The sequence below is a fragment of the Xenopus tropicalis genome, chromosome 1 (genome assembly GCF_000004195.4).
Source record: "Xenopus tropicalis strain Nigerian chromosome 1, UCB_Xtro_10.0, whole genome shotgun sequence".
In the NCBI taxonomy this organism is placed as follows: Eukaryota; Metazoa; Chordata; class Amphibia; order Anura; family Pipidae; genus Xenopus; species Xenopus tropicalis.
In genome coordinates, this window is record NC_030677.2 from 189,079,773 (window position 1) to 189,090,913 (window position 11,141).

An 11,141-nucleotide genomic window follows, 5' to 3' on the forward strand; every position below is an offset into this window, starting at 1 on the left:
CTATGACACATACCTATGACTATGTGTTGAAAGACACGAAACTTGTCAGGATAACTGTGAATAAATCTATTTCTTAAACCACCTTCACCCGTGTCTGGAGTGCATACCCATTGAGGAATTGTGCTTGTGTCTGCTGGGTCCACTGCACCCGGACCACTGGATCAGTGGGGCGAGTGTCCATGAAAAACTGTGATTTACGTGATAATTTAATGAAGAAATAATCGTGACATTTTTTTTTCCCTTGGTCCGGGGCAAGGCAAGGGGTGAGCGAATGCTAATTGAGACTGGCTGTTTCAAATTTTAAATTAAGCTTGGTGCGCTGGGTGGCTTGGAGAAAGTTTTGGTATTGTTGTATTTAACAAAAGTAACTTTAATAAAAGGGGTTTTACATGCAATTGACTATGGGAAAATTTGTGGTGATGCAGTGGTACTTGCAGTTATAAATGGCATAAAGCGTCCCACAGGGAACCTCCTCCTGAGCCGCACTACCAGGACTCGCAGAACGGCAGCTATGGCTTCTCCTGGCTAAGAATATGCAGCAGGGTTGGTGATATTGATGCATGGCCTTCATTTACCTGTGGGGATGACAATGGAGCATTGTAAAAACCAACTTTTATACCATTTTCTGAGTCAAAAATTTTTTTACACACCTTGACAAACATTTCCGTTGGTGTACCTTAAAGCTGGCCCCAACCAGGTCACGCAGTCCAGTCAGTGCTAACAGACGTGGCACGCTATTATGTCATGTGATGAGCTCCGCATGATTGCACTAAGTAATGAAACCACATCCAGGCTAGAAACTGTATCTGTGTCTGTGTTTGCTGACATTCCCAGTCGTTATTGGGGTCATTATGATATATTGTCCCCAGTCCATGTAGTCCCTCATTAAGGTGAAGATATATTGGCTCTAACTAGCAGGACTTGAGGTGGGACTATGAGCCAGTGCCCATGAATAAGGGCAATTACACCAGGAAACCATCGCTGGAACAGCAGCAGAGTTCTTGCCTGAATTTAAAGATATTCTGTCATGATTTGTATGGTATAGTTTTTATTACTATGTTACATTGTTCAATTGCAAATAACTGATTCTACCACATTTTATTCTTGAACCAATAAATGTATTAATTTTAGCTGTAATACTGGTGTGTAGGCAGCCATCTTAATGCATTGTGTCTGATTCTGAGCTTTTAGAATGAATAAGTACTGTACAATGGAACTGCTTTTGGATAAGCTATTATTTCCCCTACTCCCATGTAACTGAAAGAGTCATGACTTGGATTTTTACTATTGAGTGCTCTTCTTGGATCTATCACTAGGTAGGGGACATTTTTAGCAATGCTAGTGCTAGGTAGCTGCTATCTTGTTACCTTCCCATTGTTCTGCTGATTGGCTGCTGGGGGAAAAGGGAGGGGTTATATCACACCAACTTGCAGGGCAGCAGTAAAATATCACTGGTTTATCAGAGGCACCCTGGGAAACAAAGAATATGGCTAGTCCCATGTCAAATTTAAAAATTAAATAAAAACTCTTTTGAAAAATGGATTTCAGCGCAAGATTCTGCTGGAAGAGCTCTATTAACTGATGCATTTTGTAAACAAAACATGTTTTCCCATGACAGAATCCCTTTAAAGCCAGAGAGATCCCTAACCGAATCCATTTCTCAGTCATTGCTAAACCTCTGACACCAATACCAATACTGCTTTTCCTTCTCTTTTCCCTGCACTCTGGTCTAATGAATACACTATGTAAAATGCAGCTAAAATCCTAGGTAATTCCTAATAACAAAATCATAGAGGCACAGCTGCATCTCAAGCTCCTTTAATCAGTTGGATCTTTTGAGGCCAATAAGAGGCATGTCTCCTTCAGATGCAGAGTGTTCTTCAAGTCCCATTCCCGGCCTCTGTGGGTGTTTGAATGAGCTGGTTAAAGAGCATTCACCCTTCTGGCCTGGCATTCAAAAAGCCCGGCGCGTCGGCCTGAGGATGCAAGAGCACATGAGCCAATTTGGAGACAAGCCTCTTGAACTTAGAAGGGAGACAGGAGAAATTGGCTGGCTCTTAAGAAGCAGTTCAATTTTATGCCACGTTCACCGGCTCTGATCACTCAGGAAATACTTCTTTTTTTTTTTCTCCTTCCACTGGAATCAAGTAAGCATGGTAGAGGCTTTTGAGTCTTCAATCACGGCGAGCGTTCAAGCATCACATCATATTACAAACAAGCAAACAAAAATGACAGTGTTATCCCCGGAGATGGGTATCTGGGAGCTGCTCCTATTTGTACACAAAAGAAAGTTGGCTTTCTTAAATCATTTCCAAACGATTAAAGTGTATCACCTGGAGAAATAACTCGTCAATTGCCTCCTTATTTGTTTCTATTACTCGCAGATTAACTCAGGCTTTCATTTCCCTCGGATTTCATGAGATTTCTGGAAGGCACACAGTGCAGTTATATTTTGCCCAGGGAAATGCAAGAAGGCACGTTGGTATTATTACTAGTATTATTATTACTATCATTAATAAACATGTGCCAACATATTCCACAGCACTGTACAATAACATGGCTATATAATGGGATGGGGCTCATTTGCAGAGGGGCCACAGCCACCTGGCACTGCCACATAGCACAGCATTATCCATTTTTTCTTGTTTGCCACTGTACCCTGGGCCCTGTCACTCAAACCTAATGCTCTGCAGGAGGCTCTGTATAAAGTGACATATTGCTGTGGGCAGTCTCCAAGCAGTAGGTTGCACAATGACACCAATACAGGGCATTCTAGCTACAAAACATTTGGTAGAAAAAGAGAGAAAGTTACATTTTTAACAAGCTTTTAATATATAAATATATATATATATATAAAAGCAAATAACTGAGCCTTAGGATTTGATTACAGTTTCTTTTTATTTACTTCAAAAATCTTACATGCCCCTCCACCCATTTCGCCTTATTGTAACCTGTTCCAAATATTATTGTCACATTATATGCTTGTGCTGAGGCAATGTAAACAATTATAAAATATAATATACTAAATATAAAATATATATTAAATATAAAATACTAATATCCACAGAAAACTGGGAGAATTAAATGTAATTTTGGTTGTATTTGTTCAAAATGGGTGAGGCCTGGTTGTTAACAATCAGCAAATTTTATTTTCACTTCCTGCTCCTCATTATTAAAAAAAGCGAGATAAAGATTGGCTCCATATAGAGGCCATGGTATAGTATATTATAATACAAACCATAGCTGAGATAGCTTCCCTGGCTACAGATGTTAGATTTACAAGTCTTTTGTCTCCAGGATGAGACTGTATTCCGGTTAATAAAGCTCCATACCAGACAACAGAGAAAAAAAAAGGCCCAGTTACAACTGCTATGTGGTTATTTAAAAAAGGGCACAAAGGGCGTTTGTTAAAGGTCTAATCTATAGTAACCGATCAGCAGGTAGCATTTTATAATCACAAAATTAACCAGTCAGTGGCTGGTAGGAATTTCCTTTCCTAAGCAAATGTTTTTCTTGATAGTCACCGAGAACCACCCCCTGCACTAGGCAAGGGCCCTCAGGTGCCTATGTAGAAATACTGTCCTGGTAACCAGTAATGGTATAGTGCAGGTCTGGACTGGGATTCAAAATAGTCCCTGGCATATTAGGAACACAGAGGACCAAATAGCCCCCACAAGCCCAATAAATAGTGAGTGTCTATGGCATCTTACAGCAGCGCCTCTGGCATTTGCCAGAACCCACAGATTGCCTGTCTGAGCCTGGTATAGAGATGGTAACCACACCAATGCTCTATCAGCTGCCATCTTGGTTGTGGCACACATGTATAAATAGATGAAATGATGACTTGTATGTCAGCGCTGCTTGCACCCAACCAGTGATTGACTGAAGTGTCATCTCTACATACTTGGAATGAGGTATATAATAGTGCGCGTGGGTAGTTCTGGGGCTCAGTATTTAAAAGAATATTTTATTGCATTAGTTTCAATAAAAAAATTCTCAGACTCTCCTGTGTTTTGGTTTTCATTTTTTTTTCATGCTGTCCTTATTTAATCCAGGGGATTCACCAAGTGCTCTGTAAATAACATTTCATTATTATATAAACGCCAATATAAAACCAAAACAGTAAAATGGAATTTGTAGATGAATCGGCCCCTTCTCCGTTCTCAGCTGGTAAATGAGCTGACCTTCTTATGATTGCTTTAAAAGTTTGTAGATATTTTTAAATCAAGGCCTTTCAATTTCTTTCTCCCCATCTCATCCGCACTCTAATGTAACAGCCTACAGGGAATGCTGTTCTAAGTTTTAAATCATACTGAGCCTCTTGAAAGGTTATACACAATCTTTCATCCATAGGAAAAGGTCAGGAAAGCTGTAAATGTTTATTTCATTTAGATCTGGCCAGGTGTTTGGGAACGCGCGTTACCGCGTGCGAATACTCAGCTAAATGTTACAACAAAGGAAAAATGTAGCCGACAAAGTTCCCATCTTGGAAAATCAATAATAGGGATTAAAACGAAAGGTAATGTACATTGCAACTGAGTACAGCCACGTAATGCTCCATTGGCCAATTGGTTCTGAAGTTTTCTATTCTGGCATCTGGGTTTCCTAGCTGTGCTCCAGTTTCCAGCCATAATATATTGGGGCAGGTCCATTGGCTCCTGATAACACTGACCCAAGTGAGTTTGCTGTAGGAACCTTATAGGGACCTTAGATTGTAAGCTCCACCTGGGCAGGGACCAAAGAGACTGATGGACAATCTATGAAAGCCCTAGGGATGTCTGGAAAAAACTAATTGTGTCTTCATGATAAAAAATATTCTACACTTGTCATTTACAAGATAAATTATGCCCAAGGGGTTGTGCATCTATCTGCAACAAACAGCTTGCCTGCAATTAACCCTACACATGTTGTCTCCAGCCTTTAGCTTGTGAGCTCCACTGCCAGGTCTTTGCCAATTGGAATATTCTAAAATATGCACAAGGATCTTGTCACGGTTAAGGCCAGATTTGGGGTACAGCAGTGAGGCCATTTTTTCCTCCATTTAGATGGGGGCTCCCATCTTCCTGCATATCTAGGGGCCTCAACTAACGTTGGGCATGGTAGTCAGAGCCAGTTACAAGCCTTTTGTAAAAACACTGTTTAAGTTATAGAAGACACCCCCCCCCCCACAGTACTAGGAGTCCAACCTATGGTTCCTCAGCTGTTTTGAACTCCCAACACTCTCAAAACCAGTAACTGTACTTAAAAAACTGCATATTCTACAATTGTGCCATAATTAAGCACTATAAGACTTCCCTTACCTTATAGTACCTTCCCAGTAGTTTAAACTGGCTCATTGCTAATACCACTGCCTTCCAAGGATAAAATCTCAGCTAACACACAAGGTAAAACTAATGAACCCAGAAGCCCACAGTGTGTATCAGCAGAAATCTGTCCCCCTCAGGTTGCCTCTTTCATTATATCGGACTACACTGGCCAAAGTTACCATTATATCTATGCAATCGTGCCTTACGGGGGGACAGGGAAGGCCAGAGGGTCTAATAGACTGTTCTGTGAGATAGTTACCACTTCTGGTTCTTACTAAAGGGATAAAATTGGACCAAAATCACATTGTTTCTTTGACAAAACAGGAGTTAAAAGCAGCGAATTCTTGAAAACAAAGGTCTGCAGCAGTAAATGAAATGTGCTGAGGAAAGGGGAGTATTTATGGCTGGAAAGGCAAATTTGTCCCTGCTCATTTTCCACCTGACAAGTGCAATGAGCCATGACCTGCCCGTTGAAGGTGACAGCGACAGTGAAGGCAGAGACCAGATTTAACCTTTTCCTGCCCGAGAAGACCTTCACTTTCTAGAAATATATTCTGAAAACTGCCAGCTGAATCCGTATTTTAATTATCTGCTGCTTCCAACATAGGCCAAAGTGATAGGCAAACAAGTCTTACAACATTAAGGAAAGGAGCAGTAATATTATATAAACCTTAGGATTTAGTGCACCAGTGGGCAGTGTAGGACATATACTATGCTATGACTAGCACCTTATTTTATTGTAACATTATACATTTACACAGGCTGAAATTGTATGTTAAGGATATACTGTACATCAGGGATTATTCCCTTCTGGCTTCTCCTCTTTCTGTTCTACTTTTGCCTTTATTTTAGTTTCTCTGTGCCTTTATTTATTGTAATCCTTTCTGAAGTCCTTTTTTCCAATCTTCCCCCCCCCCCCCACAATTTTTTCTCTCTACCCCTCACTTTATGATCTCTCCTTTCTCTGTACCCCACCAGCTTTTCCATCTCCTTTCCACAGTCCCTTTTGCATTTCTCTCCCTTTGCTGATTTCTTTTGCTCTTTCCTTGCACCCTGCTCCTGCAAAATGTGTGAAATGCAGCTACCGCACTACTTTTTTTTTTACACAACTGCAACTTTTTTTATTGTGATCACAACTTTTTTCTCACTCTGCAAATTTTTGCGGCAGTTTTGTGAATAAATTCAGCAATGGCAAAATGTGAAATTTCGCAGCAAATCGATGTCTGGTGAAAACATTTACTCGTCACTACATATGGGGACAAAGACTGCTGCTGGGACCCCGGTATTAACAGTGCCCCCTCCAGTTAGAGATACTCAGGGCACACGCAATGGGAAAAGGGCCCTAGGTGTCCATAGATAGCAGCGCAATTGCCACTGAGACCTACTAAAAATACAATATGTGAACGATGTGCCAAATTTGATTTTAATGGATAACCTAAATAAATCATTGAATTATTTTCCTGAATATAAATCCTTGTTATAATATTCACACTGAATAATGAATGAATGAGAGAAAATAATGGGCTGTTTTGTGTGATTCTAACAATGCAATGTTCAAGGGCAGGAAAATGCAGAGTGTTAGACTAACCTGACCCTACACATCAAGGCCCCGGCCACACAAACATCTCTTTGCCCAAGCCGGCCACCTATTTGGTGGCCACAGAGGGTTGACAAGAGAAATCAGCCTTCACCCCAAGTATAGGATCAGATCCCATTACAGCATTTAGAAACGTATGGCATCAGGCTCAGACTGGCAATCTGCGGATTCAGGCAAATGCCAGAGGGGCTGCTGTAAGATACCATAGACACAAACAGGGATTTTGTTGGCCAGGCTTGTCTGGTAGCTAAATGAGCTTTAGTCAGAATATTTTCATTTCACTAAGTGAAATCCCACTATCTGCTAAAGGGTAGGAGATTGCCCTGAAACATCAAGCCGCTGGTGCAATACAATCAATTGCTTATATTGCCAGTTTAACCAAATGAATATGGAACTGTGCATACATATTTAGAAGAAATCTATGCATGCAGTAGGATATTTAGTAAGAGAGTGCGGTGGCCTGAAGCAAAATGGAAATTAATGTACTGCAGTCGTATAAATTTGGCATGGAATACTTAGCGAACCACTGGAAGTGCTGCCTACGGCTCACTGAGTTATTTTTAATCCAAGTCATAATTCAACCAGGGCAATTTGTGGCCAGCCTTCCCCTTAATCTATATTCCACAGCACAACTTAATTACCACGACTGCATATATCATAACAGCAAACTCCCACTGGCCTTATTTCACCTTCAGATGAGAAATATGCACTGTTTTGCTGACTCACAATAATTAGGGAAGATAAGGCTACTAAATGCTTCTCCCCCGTATAACGAGAAGATGCAGAGAAGCTGGTGAAACCACATTCTCTCTTTTTTATGTGGATGCAGCAGACAGAGATTTATTACACTGAATACATTACGCAGTATGGCTCTCCGCTTTCAAATTATATTTGAGATGATAGTAGAGGGAATGAAGTGTGGTGGACTGGAAACTTCATGTGAGCGATTCTGACAATGTTGGTTTGCAGGCTCTGGGCACCTTTCATTGAAGGTGATGAATGCTGCTTTTCAGCTGGAGATTGCCGGATGCAGATCAAAGCCATTAGCATATTCTCGCTCCCTCCAAACTAAAACTTTCCAAAACTAGATGGATATTGTGCCATTTATCAGGGCTGAGGGTTTGTTGCTGCTGCAAATGTAAGCCACACTAGGTATATTTTATATTTTATTAGCAAATTCCGAGGCTGGGGCGATATGCAAGAATGCCATGCAAAATTCATATCATCAGAGATCCCAACATGTTTTGAAGTAAATGTAAGCAGTTCCTACTCCCAGATACACAAGGAGAACTGGGGCAGAATGACAGGTCTTTTTCTATTTGTCTATGTGTTTGTTGAGCAATTCTAAGATGTCGTTGCTACATGGACCTCTAGGTGGAACCTTTCTGTTGCTCCATTACCTGAGGTCAGAAATGTAGCTCCATAATTTGTGGGTGAAATGTATCAAATTTGAAAAATCTTTTGCCCGTTTGCTGTATTTAGGTCAGGTGCCACCCTAGGCAGCATAGCTGAATATGCCCCGCAGACTGCAGAAGTGACATTACGCACAATTAGGGTTGCCACCTCTGCTGGCATTTGTTGCCGGGCAGTGAGATCACGGGGACAGGGAAAGGGACGGACAGTGACGTCACGGTGGTGGGAGAGAGGCAGGGCCATGGCATCACTGGGCGGGGCTATGATGCGGCGGTTGGCCAATTGGTACATCAATCTCAGTGAGTCCTGCCTGGTTTTCCTAATTTGGAAAATGGAGGAGTTTGGACCTATACAGCCCTTCGGAAAATTGGGCTGTCCAAGTCAAAACTGGACAGGTGGCAACCCTACGTGCAATGTCACTTCCGCACGAGTCACATGATGTCACATACGCTTTGTTGCACAGCCATTTTGGCCCTCAGAGGCCCCACAATGGCAGAACATGTATCATGGAAATGGAAGCCCACACAGTAAGGTGTCAAGAAAGAAGTCTTTCTGGGGGAGGCAACAGTGCTGTACCTACATAGCCATGGATCGGAAAAGAGAAATAATCCAATAATCAAGGTTCAAACTACTCAACCTCCTCTTTTCCTCCTTCCTTTCCCGTTCTCAAGCTTATGCGCAGAGCTGAACTCAGGAGAGGTCTATTGGTTCCAGAACACTAGGGAATGTGGGTTTCTGGGGTGATTATATTTGTTGTTTTATGGATTTTTCATTGAAATAATGAAAAATTACCATTTTAGCTGCAAAATCTGCTGTATTGTGCCACTTTACAACCAAGAAGGAATGCCATGATGTTTTTGTGTCATTTAATGGATACCCTTAGTGTGTTTGTGGATCTGGGCCCATTTGTTTCTGTCTTGTTAGTGCTCTCCAAAGCAGAATAGGGTTTCCAGCCAGCGAATATGAAATGTCATGCTTTTCATTATTAATGAGACGTATCCTGAAAGAGAGGATCCTAGGATCCCAGTCATTGAGAATATTAACATTTGATGAATTTGTTAGTAATGGCCTACAGAGTGTTTTGCAAGATTAAGGCAGAGTTTGGCCCCTGGAGTTCACTCTGACCTCTGCCTTATGGTAAGGTCCAGCTCAGACAATACATTACAGACATAAAGCATTCATTTTACTCATTTATTGTCAGTTAACCTTTCCTCTCATCAATATGGAGGAAAATCTGCACAGCAATTAAAGGGCCATGGTAGGTCATGCACCGCATGTGGATCAGTGCCGCTCTAACCTTGGGCCCAATTACCCACTGGTAGTTATTGCTTATTAATAGGACAATCAAGTCATTACATAAGAATTTGTTATATATAAATCAGTAGGTAAGCATTCACTTTGTTGGCAAATCCATCTTTTGTTGATAATTTTATTTCTGGTAATATTTAAAACACACAAAAAAAATCTGCTATGTGCCATTTAGCCCTATTTCAGTCTGACTAGCTGCCCCCATGGCTGCACAGCAGCTTGGTTTATATAAACTATAGTATTATAAATTTGTATTTTTTGGTGTTACTGTTCCTTTAAAGTCTACTGCTTATAGAAATACAACGGGGAAGAACTGGAGATCTCACAAATACGGCGGTTGTTGTTCTGTACCTCTGTACAACATAATAAATCATGGGCACAGCTTTGAAAACTCTAGCCCTATAATCAAATACCGTCTGAAGAATTGCAGTCTATTTATATTCCATCGCCACATATTGCTGTAGTTAGTTAGTGAGCCCCACAAAGCTTCACATTAATACAATTACAGTGCTGTGTTTATCTCAGCTGAACAGAAGAGCGCTTGCTAGATCTCGAGCACAAACAGGACTAAAGCAGAGATTGATCTGAACGTGCTTGTATTTAGCGCGTGTATCTCCATTGCGCTGAATGTTGCAGAGCTCTCTGTTGGCCATTTTTGGGAGATATTTGTCCTACAAAAGTTACTGCATATTAAACGTCTGTGTCAAGTGGAACATTCTTCCGATTGAAAAGTTTTAGAGAGACCAGTTGCAAACAAACATGGCTGAATAACCTCAGTAGGTTGCATATATATATATGCGGTAGGAGCATTAGTTAAGCCATTAGGGCTCCACCGCAGCTTCAAAACTGGACACAGTGACTGCATGTAGGACACCATTCAGTAAAGGAACTTGTGTCCAGTGAGGCTCCTCGCACTGCCCCATAGTTGCGCTCAACATGTCTGTCCTGCCTCTGTTCCAAACTACTCGCAAGTGCACCTATTTACTAACCCTGGAGCTACCACCACCTTCAAGTTAGCAGTAATTCCAGGGTTCCCACTGGTCTCCACCTGAAGAGTGCCCGTTAATCTGAAATTATTCCAAAGGAATCATCTAGCTCAGTGATCCCCAACCAGTGGCTCGGGGGCAACATGTTTCTCCCCAACCCCTTGGATGTTGCTCTCAGTGCCCCCAAACCAGGGAGTTATTTTTGAATTCCTGACTTGGGGGCAAGTTTTGGTTGAATAAAAACAAGATTTCCTACCAAATAAAGCCCCCTGTAAGCTGATAGTGTGCATAGAGGCCCCTAATAGCCAATCTTATCCCATTTTTGGCTCATCCATGAACTTTTATGGTGCTTGTGTTGCTCTCCAAGTCTTTTTACATTTGACTGTGGCTCCCGAGTAAGAAAGGTTTGGTCTAGTATGTGGAATGTGATGTAATATGATAGATGTCTAGGGATGAACGAAATTTTTCAGCAGGTATGGATTTGGGACAAACTTAACCATTTCATTACTATTTAGTAGTGCCCATTAATAT